Here is a 15290-nt window from a genome sequence, read left to right as displayed (position 1 = left end):
CTAGCAAAGATAATGAACTATGTTGTTAAGTTTTGTAGGAGAATCTGTGGATTCTGGCACAAGTGAAATTTTGCTCTTATTTCAGTCACTCAGCTGAACAGTTCTGAAAACCCCATGCATAGCGTGGCAATCTGAAGTAATGAAAGTGCTCACAGATGACAGTGTACGGAGAAAACAGTTGAAGGAGAGGACAGATAACATTTTACCTACCATACATGACAAAAATACTTGGAGAAAAGTTTTAGGTGAGAGATAATATCACTCTCAGGTCAGTATAAGGCTAGCTTGCCTTACAGAAATGGACAACTGGAAGTCCTAAAAATTAATATGTGTTTTCTGATTTAATATTTTCAGAATACAAAGAACTGTTGTGGTAGGAAGGGAGTGAGTAATTTGGGACAAAGGAGTCAGTAGTTTGGAAGAAATTGATGCTGAGTAACTACAGAGTTGCTTCCTTTATTTCACCTGAGTTGTTTTAAAAAGATAATTACCTTCTCTCAGTTTTGTAAAACACAGTCCTTAAGAGATCATAATGACTGGATAAACTTAACTTATTAGACATACTGAACCTTTTATACAACATTTTTCCCATCTGTTTAATAACACTGCAAACTCAAGATGTATCAGAAAATGTTCTGTAATGTTAAATTTTGCCTTGTAAATAAAATGTAGAAATATCACATAAACACTAGCATGATCAGACTTTTTAAGGTCTCTTTTCTCTTTTGATGTCACCCTTAAACATAATTCTGCCATCAGATCTGGAAGAAATACTAAACAAAGATTGACACTACAAACATGTCTGAAGTTCAGATGATTGACAGCCAGAAATTCTGACCCAAAAGAGAATTTGCAGTGTATGTGGAATGAAAAAGAACATTTATTTAGATAAAAGAGGTTGCTATGTCCCCCTTCTGAAATACAATCCAAGAGCTCTTTCACTATGCCTGGGGACTTGAGAAATCAAGCATTTGAGCTGAGTCTGGTGTCAATGCTAACAAAACTGAAGACTTTTAGGGCTCTGAATTTTGCACATTGTTGTTGTACTGAACATAATCTGGGCCTGATTGCAAAAGATTTTAGTAACAATGACAGAGGAAAGCATTTCTCTTCAGAGTATTCTATGAACACATAGAATAGAGATGACCAAATAGACAGGGTCTCTCATCATAGTATTTGTGCTTTTTTTAAATCAAATAACTCTTGCAAGCATTTAATATTACATTGTAGCATAATATACTTCAAGAAATGAATGCTCTGTAGGAATTTGAGTTAATGTGTAATGCAGACAGGGTGGAAATAAATGTTTTTCAATACTTGCAAAATTTTACCAAGAACCCTTATTTAATAATTTCATCGTATAATCTGTACCCCAGTAAATTTTTTAGCTACAATAAGTAATCTGAGAAATATAAAACTGTGGCAGAGAAAAAAATTCTAGCAAATGGTTAGATGCACATTGCTGACACATGGTGGGGGGAGCAAAGAAAAGGCAAATGAGATACAACAAGAAAAAAAAAATAGAAGGAACTGTAGTACATATGTATTTTTCTATTTTTATTGAGAAAAAAATAAACTCAAGGATGAAAAAATATTAGCAAGGGGAATGGTAGGTTTCTACTCAATCATTAGAACACATGAAAAAAAAATACAATATCCTTTAAAGGACAGAATGTTCATATTGTGATGACTGATTTAATCAGCTAGGATGAAGCCACTGTTACTATTGAAAAGAAAAGGAAAAAAGTCATCAACAAAATCAGAGAAAGATCCAGCACAGGACAGCTCATTTACTGAAATAATTAAAATGAAATGAAAACATTAAAACAGTCTACATATGATTAATGAAGAAAAGAACACAAAATCTAGAATACAAGGGCACAGGGCTCACCACTGTAAAACTGACAAGGATGACAGAAAGTGCACAAAAAGTGAATGCTTTTGCACTACTTTCTTCCACCTCTAAAAGCTGAAATTATGCCAGGGAATAGCACCATTCTAATTTTGAAACCTATATTTGCTTTTTTTTTTGGCGCACAAGAGATTCTTTTTTTTTCAGTCTTAAATTAAAAAACCTTTGTCATTGATTTAGGAAAATATAACCACAAATAGTTATCCTGTGTTTGCCAAAATACTCAGTGGACTCATTGATGAAAATCAAGAAGTCAGAACAATGAAAAGCATCGGGACCCATTTGACATTGAATTAAATATAATGACACTCCAACATGCTTCCTGTGGTTATGACTGTATCATTCATACTGTTAGAAGCAGATGCTGCAATTTACATTACGCTTCCACCTTCCTTCATTGTGTGCAAATCAATCTGGTTAATCAACCTATACACTCCATCAATGAAGTGTATTATTTTATCTGGGTTAGTTCACCATATTGTTTCATCTAACGGGAAATCACTGTCAGGAAATCCAACCTAAGTTGAAATCAGCCGGAAATGATGTTTGCATGAGATAACTCATGGTGACATGGTTTGCCATGCTTGTGTTCCCTCGGGAATGCTGAAGACATAAGAAAGCTGCCTATGCCTTGAATTTCACTGGAAGAAAAAACAGAACTAACTAATAGGAAAGCTGGAAATGAAAAGATTAAGCAAATCTAGAAACTCATCTCAGCATCAAACCTGATGCATAAAATGTTAGCTCTCACAAATGACATTCAGAGGATACTGTCAGTGTCACACTCAGCATTCATGAATTAAACATCCTTGGAAGATAACTGTGCTTGTCAGGGACCACAAATGGAACCATGGCAAAGGCTCTAAGTTAGTCATAGTCTAATGCTATGTATAAATATGAGTCTGGAAACAGAATGAGTCATTGTCAGTAATGTGTTACTTACTGCTCCAGCCTGGAGCACTGGCTTGGAAAGAAATATCTGAGCAGCGGGACTCTGGACCACAAGGTTAGAAAAATATTAGAATGTTGAAAATATGACGGAATAAACAAGGATCAAAGTACATGGAAGCAGACTTCATAGCACAAATCAAGAGTGGATAAATGCACAGTAAAAATGTGCCAGACTAATTCTGACATTTTTCTATGAAGGAAAAATTACAGATCCATTAATAGAGATTTTTATTTTAATGATAGCTTACAACTTCTTTCCTGGCTTCTAAAAGCATTTAGGTGCTACAGAAAATGCCTCAGCTTTGCTTTCACCAATGCAATATTTAAACTGAAAAGAGTCTGTAGTAACTAAGGGAAGATTGAAGATAATTAAGATAAAATTTTGAAAAAAAAAGTAAAAAAAATCAGCAACCCAGTACTGATATATTTTATGAAAGTATTCTCCACCACATGAGAATTACGTCATCACAATTATTATGTGAGGAAAAAAACCCACAGATTCCCAATCCTACTACTAATACTAATAGAATTCTCTAAGAGTCTAACAGCTTTGTGACTTTTGTTTCCCTGAGTTTTTCATGCTTAGTGGACACAAGTCACTTTTCTTAAAGTTGATTCATGGAATTTTTAAAAGCTAAAGGCACAATGCCCATTCATGCTGACCTTATGTAATAGGCAAACTATGAAGTGTCACTTCTGAATGACTTCACCAAGCTCATCACTTTCACATTTACAAAAAGAATATGAAGAGAGATCAATGCAAATGAGCCTTATCAAGGTGTTAAACATGGTCTCTCAAAATATCTTTGATGACAGCCTGGAAGGATAAGCACTGGACAGATGGAGCAGCTTCAGGTAGAGAAATGGCAGAGAAGGTAATATTTAACATCTCAAGCCAGATCAGCATCTTGTCAAGATTTGACTGCCTCAGGGGTCAGCCCTAGACCTGATACTACCCAGTATCTTTACAAGCAGTTGGGAAAATGGTACTGAAAGCACCCTCATCAAGTTTGTGGATGACATGAAACAGAGAGGAGAGGCAGAAATACTGAAAGAAAGAGCTACCATGTAGATAGATCACAAAAGGCTTGGAAATTAGTATAACAGGAAATGTATGAGATTTAAGAGAAATTCAAAGTCTATGCTGTGAAAAAGTAATCCCAAGCATCCATACTGGCTGGGAATTGGCTGGTGGGAGTGAATCTTTGCTGAGAAGGATTTATGGTGCCAAGAAGACAGCTAGCAGAACATAACTAAGCAGCCTCTCTGCAGCAGGAAAGCAGACTGCAGGCAATATCAGCAGACTATAGCCAAACCCAGAACAAGGGAAATGATTAATCCACAACACTTGGAATTTTTCAAGCTACACCAAGAACGCTCTGTCCAGTTTTCATTCTCAAAGTTCAAAGAAATGGTAAAATTAGACAGTGCCCACCAAAGTTATCAGAAGATTGGAGATCTTAACTTACAAAGAAAGATTTATATAAAATGGTGTGTTTCCTAGAATGGAAGGCTTACAGAGAATCTAATGACTTTCTTCCATTACCTAAAGAAAATGTTAAAGAAAAGCTGAAGGTAGTCTCCTCATTAGTCCGTGTGGGGACAGCATAAGAGGCAATAGCCAGTGCTTCTAATGGGAAATTCTCTGAGTGAAAGGAAAAAATTCTTCACAATGAGAAAAACTAAGTATTGGAACATGTAGCTCAGAGAAGTTGTAGAATCAGCTTACTGGAAATATTTGAGACAGCTTAGTGTAACTCTGAATAAATAAATCTAGCACCATGCACCCTGAATAAGTGAATCTCACACTATGATTTGAACTGGAAAAGCAGATCTCCTCTAAGAAGAGTAAGGAGCCTCTAGAGAGCCCTTCAAACTTTGAGTTCTCATTGATTTCTTTGATCCTTTATCAGCATGACCTTATGTACAGTAATTAGGGAGTTTCTGGAGCCTTCAAATTTTGACCTTGGACAATTTCAAGAAAACAAAACAAAATATATAATTTCCTTGTTTGGGGAGAAAAAAAAAGTGAAAACAAAAGAAATAAACCAAGCAAACGCCAAAAGCATTGTGAATTTATCTGGTTCATACATCAAGCCAAAGGCAAACATATCATTATCCAGAGGGGTGTGTTTTCCTGTCTTTTTTTTCCCTCTTCATTCCTCTGAAACTCAAATGGATTCATATCCTAATTTTTTCATACACGACCCTTTGGAAATCCTGAACAAAAGTATAGGAAACCAAACTTAACTGTTCCTATAGGAAGCTATTTTATTCATTCCTTATTCTTCTTTGTAGGTTTGACATTTTGTTTTGACATATAGCCTAAATCTACATAGCTGTGAAATAAGCTAGAAAATACATTTCTGATGTTCTTAATAATGGCAAGAGCACTAATGTAGCTCAAGATTTTTTCTAAACACAAGAAGTTTAGATGTCAAATTTAGGTGAAACAAATGTTATATGAAATCCTCTTACTGCTTATACATGTTCTAAAACACCTGGGATATGCCTCCAGTATTTTAGGCCACAGAAGATTAGTACCATTAATAGAGAGATCAACAAAGATAATTAATAGAATACATTTCAAATCACAGTGTGACAAGCTTAAAACTGAGAGAACAAACAGCCTTATGTGTCCTGCAATTCTCCTGAAGAATTATAAATACAGAAAAAAATCAAAGAAAATGCTATCCAAAAGAATTTGAACAGTATGACAAATGAAAATAAATTGCACAGAAACATAAATACCCTGTTCACCTGCCTGTAGTCTCACCAAATGGAAATTTGTAAAGGCTGATTGCTACTGTTCAAGTACCTATCAATGATGATGTGTTTTCTCCATTGTGTACTTCATATAGCAGATAACACATATCTGTGTACACTGATCCACCTCTCCCAGTTCTTAATACACAACTGAATTCTTTGGAAGAGGCACTGTTTTCTCCAAACAACTCAATGTTTCTGAAGTGCCCAACAACAATCCATTACTGGGACTCCTGAACTAAACAATAGTATAAGAATATAAGTAATGATATATACAGGAATCCAAATAAAAGATGACACTTATTAATTTTTTAGCTTTATACACTTAACTTTTAGCTTTCAATAACCACTACACATCTTGTTGAAGATAGCTTGTTTTAAATAGTACATTTAAATTTGTTTTAATGACCAAGACAATTTCTAGTTTCTCATAAGTCTTAGCTAATTCTATGCTCCAAAAGTGCTTTTTTGAGGCAACTAAAGCATTATAATTACTGATTTTGACATAGCTGAGTTATGTGTAAAACACATTTTGGTCTTAATTGCATATCTGCACCTGACGCCTCCACAGGATAATACAATGCCATGCACAGTCCAGATTTAAATCAGTTTAGCTGTCCTCTATCACTGAACAGATGAACTTAATTCAAGTGGGCTTCTGTGTATCATCTAATTTTTTGAACAGTTTAGCAAGTAGCTATAAATACCAATCTCTTTAATAATTTTTTTTTCTTGATTGTCTCCTAGAACTATTAGACTAGCTTCTTCTAAGTCACCACAGAAAAAAGCAAAAGAAACTCTCTTTTCATCTTGGTCTCATTCACTCTAACCCTCTGGTCTCAGAGTACTATTTTCCTACCTTTTTTTTTTATTTTTCCCCCTTATTTTTTCAGAACCGCTGAGGCCTGAAAACCCCTACGTGAACCAGACAATTTAGATTTTGTTGTGTCAGCATAAAAACAATAAAAGTAATGCATACAGCGTTCTCTCCTCCATAACGGCAGTTTTTATGGTCCATAGAGCACAAATGAAAAGAGGAAAGGTGTTTCTGCCAAGAATAGAGCTACAAGGAATGAAAAATGTAGTGCTCAGAGAAAGACATTTTCACTCTTGCCCTGATTGTGCTGACTTTTTGTTTTAAAACACAAAGATTTTGAACAAATGTTAAATATTTCAAGTAACCTATGGTTAAAAACCCCCAAACTTTAATACTATTGAAATAAGTTTTTGCTTTAATACTATTGAAATAAGTTTTCCAGGTCAATCAGCTTTGACCTGGAAATAGGTAAAGACTTCATAGCTCTAAAATCACTAATGGATTTCAGAAGACTTTCTTGTCTTTTATACCAGAATGATATATAGTCCTCTGCTGAATAATAAGTAACATCACAAGAGTTCTTGTAAAATACTGTGGAAGATGACAACTGTCATATATCTCACACTTCTGCAGGTTTTTACCTTTATAAGTAGGAATAAAAATTTAATAAAACGCAGTCTGTTTCTAAAGCATAACCTATATTCTTGATGTTTGTAAAGATAAACTTATTTCTGTGCACTCTGCCTGTTCTGAGATACAAATTGCATGTACAGAAATCCACACTTCATTTGCACTGTATCTGAAAACAATACCATTTTCCAAAAGCACTGCCTGCACAGTTTTATCCTTGCAACTGTGCATGAAGGTCACAAATATTACTTTAAATATTACCCCTAAAAGAGCAAGAATTGTCACAATGCTACATTTTAACAAACATATTCTCACAGCATCCATACCTGTGTGAGAGATATTTGTGCAATATTCAAAGCACAATTAATATGTGCTATCCTCAAAACATTGTTGCTGTTGAGATTTGGTAAACTTATTTGGCAACATTAGAAACTAAACTCAGCAGTTCTTTGATCAAAGATCTCTTTGAATGAGCAGGAGATAGAAATCTCATTAATTATTATTGGTCCTTTTTTTTTTCCCAAAAAAAGCCCCATAGTTAAAAATAAATACTGTTTCACTGTCTTCACAGTTTTCAAAAATGTGGTGGAATTTCCACTGTCATTTTTTTTTCCTAACAACACCATTCAAAGAGTAGAAATAGTATTAACTATTACTTGCAATGAGAGTCATCAAAATGAGCCTTGTTGCACAGACAGATTGCTGGGGTTTTTTCTCCCAATAAATTCACCTATCAGTTCTGTTGGAAAACATAAAAAAACTCTTTACATCCAAAATGGCCAATAATTTTCAGTATTTCTTCACAAAATAGTTCATGTAAAATATTTGCTTTCTATACATTAGCATAAGCCACCACTGAGGTATTTTGCAGTGGGATTTGGGTTTAGCATTCTGTACTTTCTTATTACACAAAGTAAATTACCGACCACATTGGACCATATGTGCTAACAGCTGAGTCTTTCTCTGTACTTTTCCGACCTTGGTGACTAGAAAATTGGAGTTAATTCAGGCAAACAGGATTTATGCCATATGTGGTTTTTATCAAAGGTGTAGAGGAGTGGTGGGATACTGATCAGAAGATTTTTTGTTAGCAAATCTGTCAAATCTTGGAAAAATTCTGGCAGTTTTATCTTTAAACACCTTTAGTTTCTTGAACAACATACTTGAGAAGATAAGCAGCACAACACTTAAGGAGCTGCTTCCCTCCAGCAATAAAAATAATTTAAAAAATAATCTAAAATATCTGGAATTAAAAGATACAATAAAAGACAGAGGAACTTTTCAGCCAGACTAGTTCTTGATTAATATATGATGAAGAATTCATCTACACATCTAAATGAATTTACATGTTTTCTGTTAATGATCTGCACATAAAACACAGACAATGGCAAAGTTATAGGATGCAGTTTTGAGTATGCTTTAGTACTGATATATAGAGCCCCTACCCAACTTACTAGAAATTGATGGAGAAAATTGCATTGCTGATAAAATGATACAACATGTCAAAAGTTAGAGTGAAATACAATTAATGCGTTTACTTGAATCCTGCAATTTGGACATGTCTAAGAAAGTGAGTCCATACAAGTGTATGGCAGAACAGGAGGAAAGAATTCACTTTCCAGCATTATTGACTTCTCTATTTGAATTCTTTTCAGAAGAATTGCTCAAAATTAGCAGCAATAAAGTAACTGAAAATTTCCAATGAATGAAAATGTGAAAACAAATTACCAGCTTGTTTGACCACCCAGTGATTTAAATCAGTCATGTTAATGTTAAATAATACACCAACACTAAGCCATAGATTATTCTAAGATTTCTCTGGCTAATCCCATGCCAATTACTTCATTATTGCTCATACAGATGCCTGAATTTATAACTGAACTGTGCAGAACCAGTCTTGGGGGGAAAATAAAGTATCATTCTGAGTAGCAATCTCATGTGTGATCTTCAGTGAACATTGATGTATTTATAGTTGCACATGGTAAAAGCAATAACACTTTATAATCAATGCACTTTAGGGGCAGAGCAGAATTTTTTTATCAATAATGCAACATTTCAAAATGGCTTGAAATAATTCCTCTATGTCCTGTGACATGCAAGTTCTGAAATACAGTCAAGAGAAGGAACAGATATTTGAAAGGTACTGATGTGGTCTAGTGGAAATCTATGTGCCATCAGAAAAAAATTGTGTGGGCTGGTATGTGATAACTCCTAGAAAATTTACTGTTAATGACCATAAGGAATTGGAACTAGATGACCTTAATGTTCTTCTAGCCCAAATCATGCAGTAATTCTATGATTATCCAACTGTTCTAGGTATTTCCTTCATGGAATCGCTGGGTGTAGCTGTGCCTCATTCTGTTTCTCCTTCAAACTGTCATCAAATTGATCAATTGGACAGAAAAGTAATTCTGCTATTCATCTAGTAAGCAGCTAATGGGAAACACAATTTCTGATGTAGTTTGAGAATCCATTAAGTTGAATTTAGCTAAATTTATATTATTATCTCTGCTAATCTGCTTACAAAAACAAGCCAGCCTTTTCAGGATGCTACCAAATCATCTTGCTGAGCAGTTTCCAATAATAACAACAACTGGGACTACAGTGTTTGACTTAGTTCCTTATTTTGTTTTAACTGGAATATTTGAGAAAATTTTATTCTAGGGAATTTTATGGAAACTAATTTATGAGCAACCATTTTAGAAACCTCAATAAACAATAAGTAAATACGTATTAAATTTCAGTTTTAAAAGCTAGCAACTTTAGTGGTGACTGACTCAATGCGTTGTTGCTCATATGTATTATATAAAATTGAAAAAAAATGGCAGTGAAAACAAAAATAGAGTGAAAGTACAAAAAACTCATTTAATTCATTCTGCATTGTATATCATACTACTTATCCCACTGCACCTAGCTCCCCCATAGTTTGACAAAAATTACCAGTTGCACAGCTAGTGTTTGTGATTGTACTTTAGGACACAACTGATGCCACTGTGATTGCGTTATCATGACTTTATCATTTTGTGTGGCCCTTTGGTTGACCCCTTCACTACTCACAAATAGAGTTAAAGAGATCACCTATGAGTTTGAAAGCCATTGTGTTGGAAAATGTGTTTCAGCAACACCACAAACATGATTTCCTTGCATATGCCATGAGGAAAAGCAGACAAAGCAGTGAAGCAAAAACAATACAAACAATTTCAAACAAAACAAAGTGGATGAAATCGCTTGGGCAAGGAAGGAAATAGTTTCATATTTATCTTGAATATCAGTTATCTGCTGAGTTTGTTTAAAATGTGCTAATTAACAAGAAACGTTTTTCTAATGAGCACCTGGGCCAGCAGTTGGACAGATATACCCTTAGTTCATTTCAACATAAAGAAATAGCTGCAGATAAATGAAAGACATTTTCTGTCAATGAGTAAATTAATAAGGAACAATTACTTACTTTAAACTATAAAGCTCCATAAACAATTTTGAACTTGTCATAAGACCTGAATCAGCTTTTATGGTTTCATCTTAGCAATAGCTAACTTCAGTAGAATGTATCAACACTGAGCAATCAATGTCATTTCTCAAGGGGACAGGTATTTTAATCTTATTAATTTCCATGTATATTCTTGTAATTGGATTCTGGTTTATATTTCTATGAGAAATTGCAATGAACCTTTTTGGAAGGTGAAAACTTACTGAAGATGTCTGGGAAAAGTATATTCATGTTCATCATGACAGATGTGATAGCATCTGTCAATTAGCCCACGCTTTCTATTCAGTTCATGACAGTATTTGCCATGATGCTATGACTGTTTTTTCTAGAAAATATATTCTATAGCTAACTTTATCCCTTGCAGTGTTTTTACTTTAAATACAAAAATGTATGAAGGCAATTACTCTGTCTAAAGAAACACCAAACAAAAAAATTATATACAAACCACAATCACATCATTATAATATTTTCTTTACATTCTAATTACTCTCTATTTGATTTCCCTATTTTGAGCTAAATGTAAGAATAAAGAAATCCCAGTAACTTGCTTATTTGCTCTACACACTCTAGGGTTGCCAAACCATACAGCATGATATTTCTGGGTTTGTTTGTTATCAACTATTATCCTTATGGGACTTGTAAATATAGGAGTGAGAAAATTCATGAGTTGAGACAAAGCCAGTTTAGCAGGTAAAGCAAAAGCTGGGTGCACAAGCAAAGCAGAAGGAGCTCATTCACCACTCCCCATAGGCAGCAAGATGTTCAGCCATCCCCAAGAAAAGAGAGTTCCATCATGCGGAATTCCCGTTAATTGGGAAGAAAAACACCAGCACTCCAAACATCCTGCCCCTGCTTCCTTCTTCTCCCCGCAGCTTTATATGCAAAGGTTTTGTGGTGGTTCGAGCTCATCCAGTGGAAGCCAATTGTCGGGTTTTCGGCTGTTTGGAGGGCCTGGAAAGGCCTGGAGTGGCCTTGGGGCAGCCCGCGTATCAAAGGACGAGAAGAGGCTTCAGTTCTTCTTTCGGTCTCTGTGTTTATTAATTGTTTATCTAAAAGATTTTCTTTCGGCCCGACAGAGCTCTGCTCAGCAGCCAGCCATGAGCACACTGTGCTGTCCTCCGGACAGTCACCTATCTTTATACCCATTGTTACGTGTACAATATTTATCATTTTTCCCCAATACCATTTATTCTTATTGTCCGGTGCACTTTCAGTAATGACCAATCCCAAAGTGCCACCATCACCAAAGAAGATGGAGGAGAAGAAGAAGAAGAAGAAGGACAGGACACGCCCCAGTTCCTCCATCTTACTTCTCTAAACCCCCCTGTACAGAAATCCTAAACCCTGTGTCTCACCCTCTAATTAACTAATCCCTTCACCATTCACCCCGGTGAAACCCTCCTATCCTCATACAGGTGTCGTCTCCTGTGTGGGATCAAAGTCCAGCCACCAGACACTTCTGGAACATTCCAGGACTCCCAAGCCCCCCAAGGGTGGTCTCGGTGGCCCGGTACCTCAGGACTGAGATCCTGAGATCCGACATGCAAGACCTGGTGCCATATGCTGTGGAATATCATTTTATTCTGTAGGGGTCAGCTGTCCTTGCTCTGTCCCCTCCCAGCTCTTTCTGCACCCCCAGCCTATTCACTGCTGGCTTAGGGTGAAAAGCAGAAATGGCCTTCGCTCTGGGCAAGCACTGCTCAACACTAACAAAAATATTCCTGCGTTATCAACACTATTTTCATCTCAAAACATAGTCCCATACAAGCTACTGCAAAGAAAATTTACACTACCCCAACCAAAACCTGCACAAAGCCATAGCCTTTTAAAAAATGTCTAGCATGCATTAAAGACAGCTAAAAATTTGAAATGGCTCATCTATTCCCAAAGGAGTAGTACTAACACTGAAGTTGGTAAGGGAAGGGAGACCCAGATTGCTATGTTTTATTAATGCAATCACTGTTCCCTTCCTTAATACAGTTTGTTAAACTTCTTCCAAGAAAGGCCATTCCATCAAATGGACATAGAACATGCAAGGAAAATAAAACTATGGAGAGAATGGCCCATGTAACCAGTATCCCAGATAACCATAGGAATCCTGGATTCACAGAACTGTTGAGGCTGGAAGGAACCTCTGGAAATAATTTATCCCAAAATCCAGTTCCAAAGAAAATTTAGTACAACAGGTTGTCTAGGACATTGTCCAGGGTTTGAAAATTTCTAAGGATGGACATCCCAGAGTCCCTCTGGACAACATGCTCCAGTTTTTGCCCACTGCCTTGTCTTCTTTCACTGAAAAGAAGTGAAGCAGTCTGGCAGAAGATGGAGCAGTCTGGCTCCATATTTTTTGCATCCTTTTATCACATATTTATAAATATCAGTCTACATTCCCCCCACACAATTTTTCTTTTTTTCCAGGCTAAACAAAACCCTGCTTTCTCAGCCTCGCTTCTAATGATGGATGTTTTAATTCACCAGGGGTTTGACATTTTCTTTTTTTGAACTACAAGAAGTTCCTGCCTAGCCATTTCACCAGCCTGTGGAGGTTCCTCTAAAAGGCAGCACAACCACTGGCCTGTCAAATACTCCTCTCAGTTTTGTATCATCTGTAAACTTGCTGAGATATTACCATCCAGACCATAAGTGAATCTGTATGGGATCCCCATCTGATACCCCCATGAGAGGATAACTGTCTGTAATTGATCTCCAGTTGGACTTCAAGCTGTTCACAACAACACTTTGAGCCTACCAGTTCAACCAGATTTTAGTCCTACTCACTCTCCACTTAATATGGTTCATACTAAATTAAATAGATACCTTTAACCAGTGATACACTAGAAAAACTTGTCCTGGTGTTGAACTCTCCTCCTGGTCTTGATCTCCCTTTTAAACTCTAGTAAAGGTATTCAAATTGCCTGTAAGAGTCCCTTCATACTACTTATCACAATGTTTTGTAGACAAAGTGGATTTCTGCTACACTGAAAAGTCCTAGAATCATAAAATCATAGAATATGTTGCATTGGAAGGGATCACAAAGACCACTGAAGTCCAGGTTTTGCTCAAGATTGCCCTAAGAGACACACCATGTGCCTGAGGGCACTCTCCAAATACTTGTTGAACTATGTCAGGTTTGGTGCTGTGACCACTCCCCTAGGAAACCACCTCCTGCAGAGAAGAGCATATGTGGCGCGAAGTTTAGAGTCCGGCTCGCTGAGGGCGAAAGGCCGACGCCCCTCTGCAATTCCTGGCCAGCGCCCTTCGGCGTCTGAGGGCCTCGGGCTGTGCTGGCTGCGGACTGGCTCACACCGCTGGGATTGGGGAGGAACGGAGCTGACCATTTCCCGGGGGTTAAACATCGGTTTATTGACGGTGATGCCGCATCCAAACACCGGGAAACCATCCGGGAAAAAGTTTTTCCATAGGGGGTGAAACAGGATTATAAAGCAAGGGGGTGGGTACAGGCGGAACCAATCGGGAAAGGTGAGGGGATGAACTTCACAGAACTGACACTCCATGGAGACCAATAATCAAAAGGTAAAGGAGGTGTCCTGGGACCCCAGCCAGCCACCATCTCCAGAGAGGAGAAGGTTCTCGAAACCTGGGAGGAGAAAGGGGGTGATTGACTGGACAGGGAGGAAACAACTTTCACTGATAAGGGAAACCAGGGGAGGAGCAATTACACATCGGCAACTATGAATAGCGGTTACTATGGCAACTTAGCTGACAGGCTAGCAGTGGCGGGAAAAACTGGGGGGACGAAACCATTTTACACATAATAGGGGAGAACAATACATAAATTGGGGGAATAACACAAGAAACTTAACAACACACTACAACAACCTCCAGTGCCCAACCACACTTTGGGTGAAGAAGATTTGCCTAATATCCATCCTAAACCTCCCCTCATACAGCTTCAGGCCATTCCTTTGTGTTCTGTCACTGGTGACAAAAGAGAAGAGATCAGTACCTGCCTCTTGACTTCCCTTCATGGGGAGGCTGTAACTGAAGTGAGGTATACCCTCATTCTCCTCTTTTTCAGGCTGCACAAGCCAAATGACCTCAGTCCCTCCTCATCCCATCTTTTTTATAAACCATTTTGTCTATATCTTCAAGTACAAAAAACTAAAACTTATCGTCATTTCCCTCTAGTACTCCACTGTTTTCCCTGCTAGGTACAATGACTTGGATTTAGACTCTACTTGTTATTTTAATTCCACCTCCCCTGCTGTTTACAGATGGTAGATTGCTAACATTTTGAAAAGACAAAACAGGATCCCTGCTGTCTCCAGTACAGGAGTAAAAGTAAATAATTAAAAAACCTTTTATTTTTCTGTAGTAGTGAGTAAAATCAGTCTTAGTTCAGTACTTTTGTTCAAAACTGAGTTTTCATAATTCTGTTTGATCTTTTGCTAGAATTTTTCTTAACTCCCAACTGATAAGACAAAAAAACTCATTGTTATCTCAATATTCAAGTCTGAAGTGCTTGTCTTAGAAAACATTTACAGAGAATTCATTAAAACTTTCCCACTGTGCCTTATCAATCTGAACCTGATTTTGTGACCTTTATGCCTCACTTTAAAATTTTCAATCTGTTTTAAATCACTAGCTTAGCTGGCTTTTTTTCCATTTGCCTGCACCAAAATGCTCCCTGTTCGCCTCAACTCTTTCGACCCTCACTCCCGTATAGTATGATTAATGCCTAGAGAAGAGATATGTTAAACGTTTGC

The 15290-nt window shown here is 36.9% G+C and overlaps 1 protein-coding gene across 6 annotated transcripts in view; it reads right to left on the bottom strand.

The window, feature by feature from the left end:
• Positions 1-15290, bottom strand: part of GRIK2 (glutamate ionotropic receptor kainate type subunit 2) — a 366111-nt gene that overhangs the window by 39359 nt on the left and 311462 nt on the right. The window lies entirely within an intron of this gene.

This window comes from Zonotrichia albicollis, chromosome 3 (assembly GCF_047830755.1).
Source record: "Zonotrichia albicollis isolate bZonAlb1 chromosome 3, bZonAlb1.hap1, whole genome shotgun sequence".
Lineage (NCBI taxonomy): Eukaryota > Metazoa > Chordata > Aves > Passeriformes > Passerellidae > Zonotrichia > Zonotrichia albicollis.
This window is presented reverse-complemented; position numbering and strand designations above follow the sequence as displayed.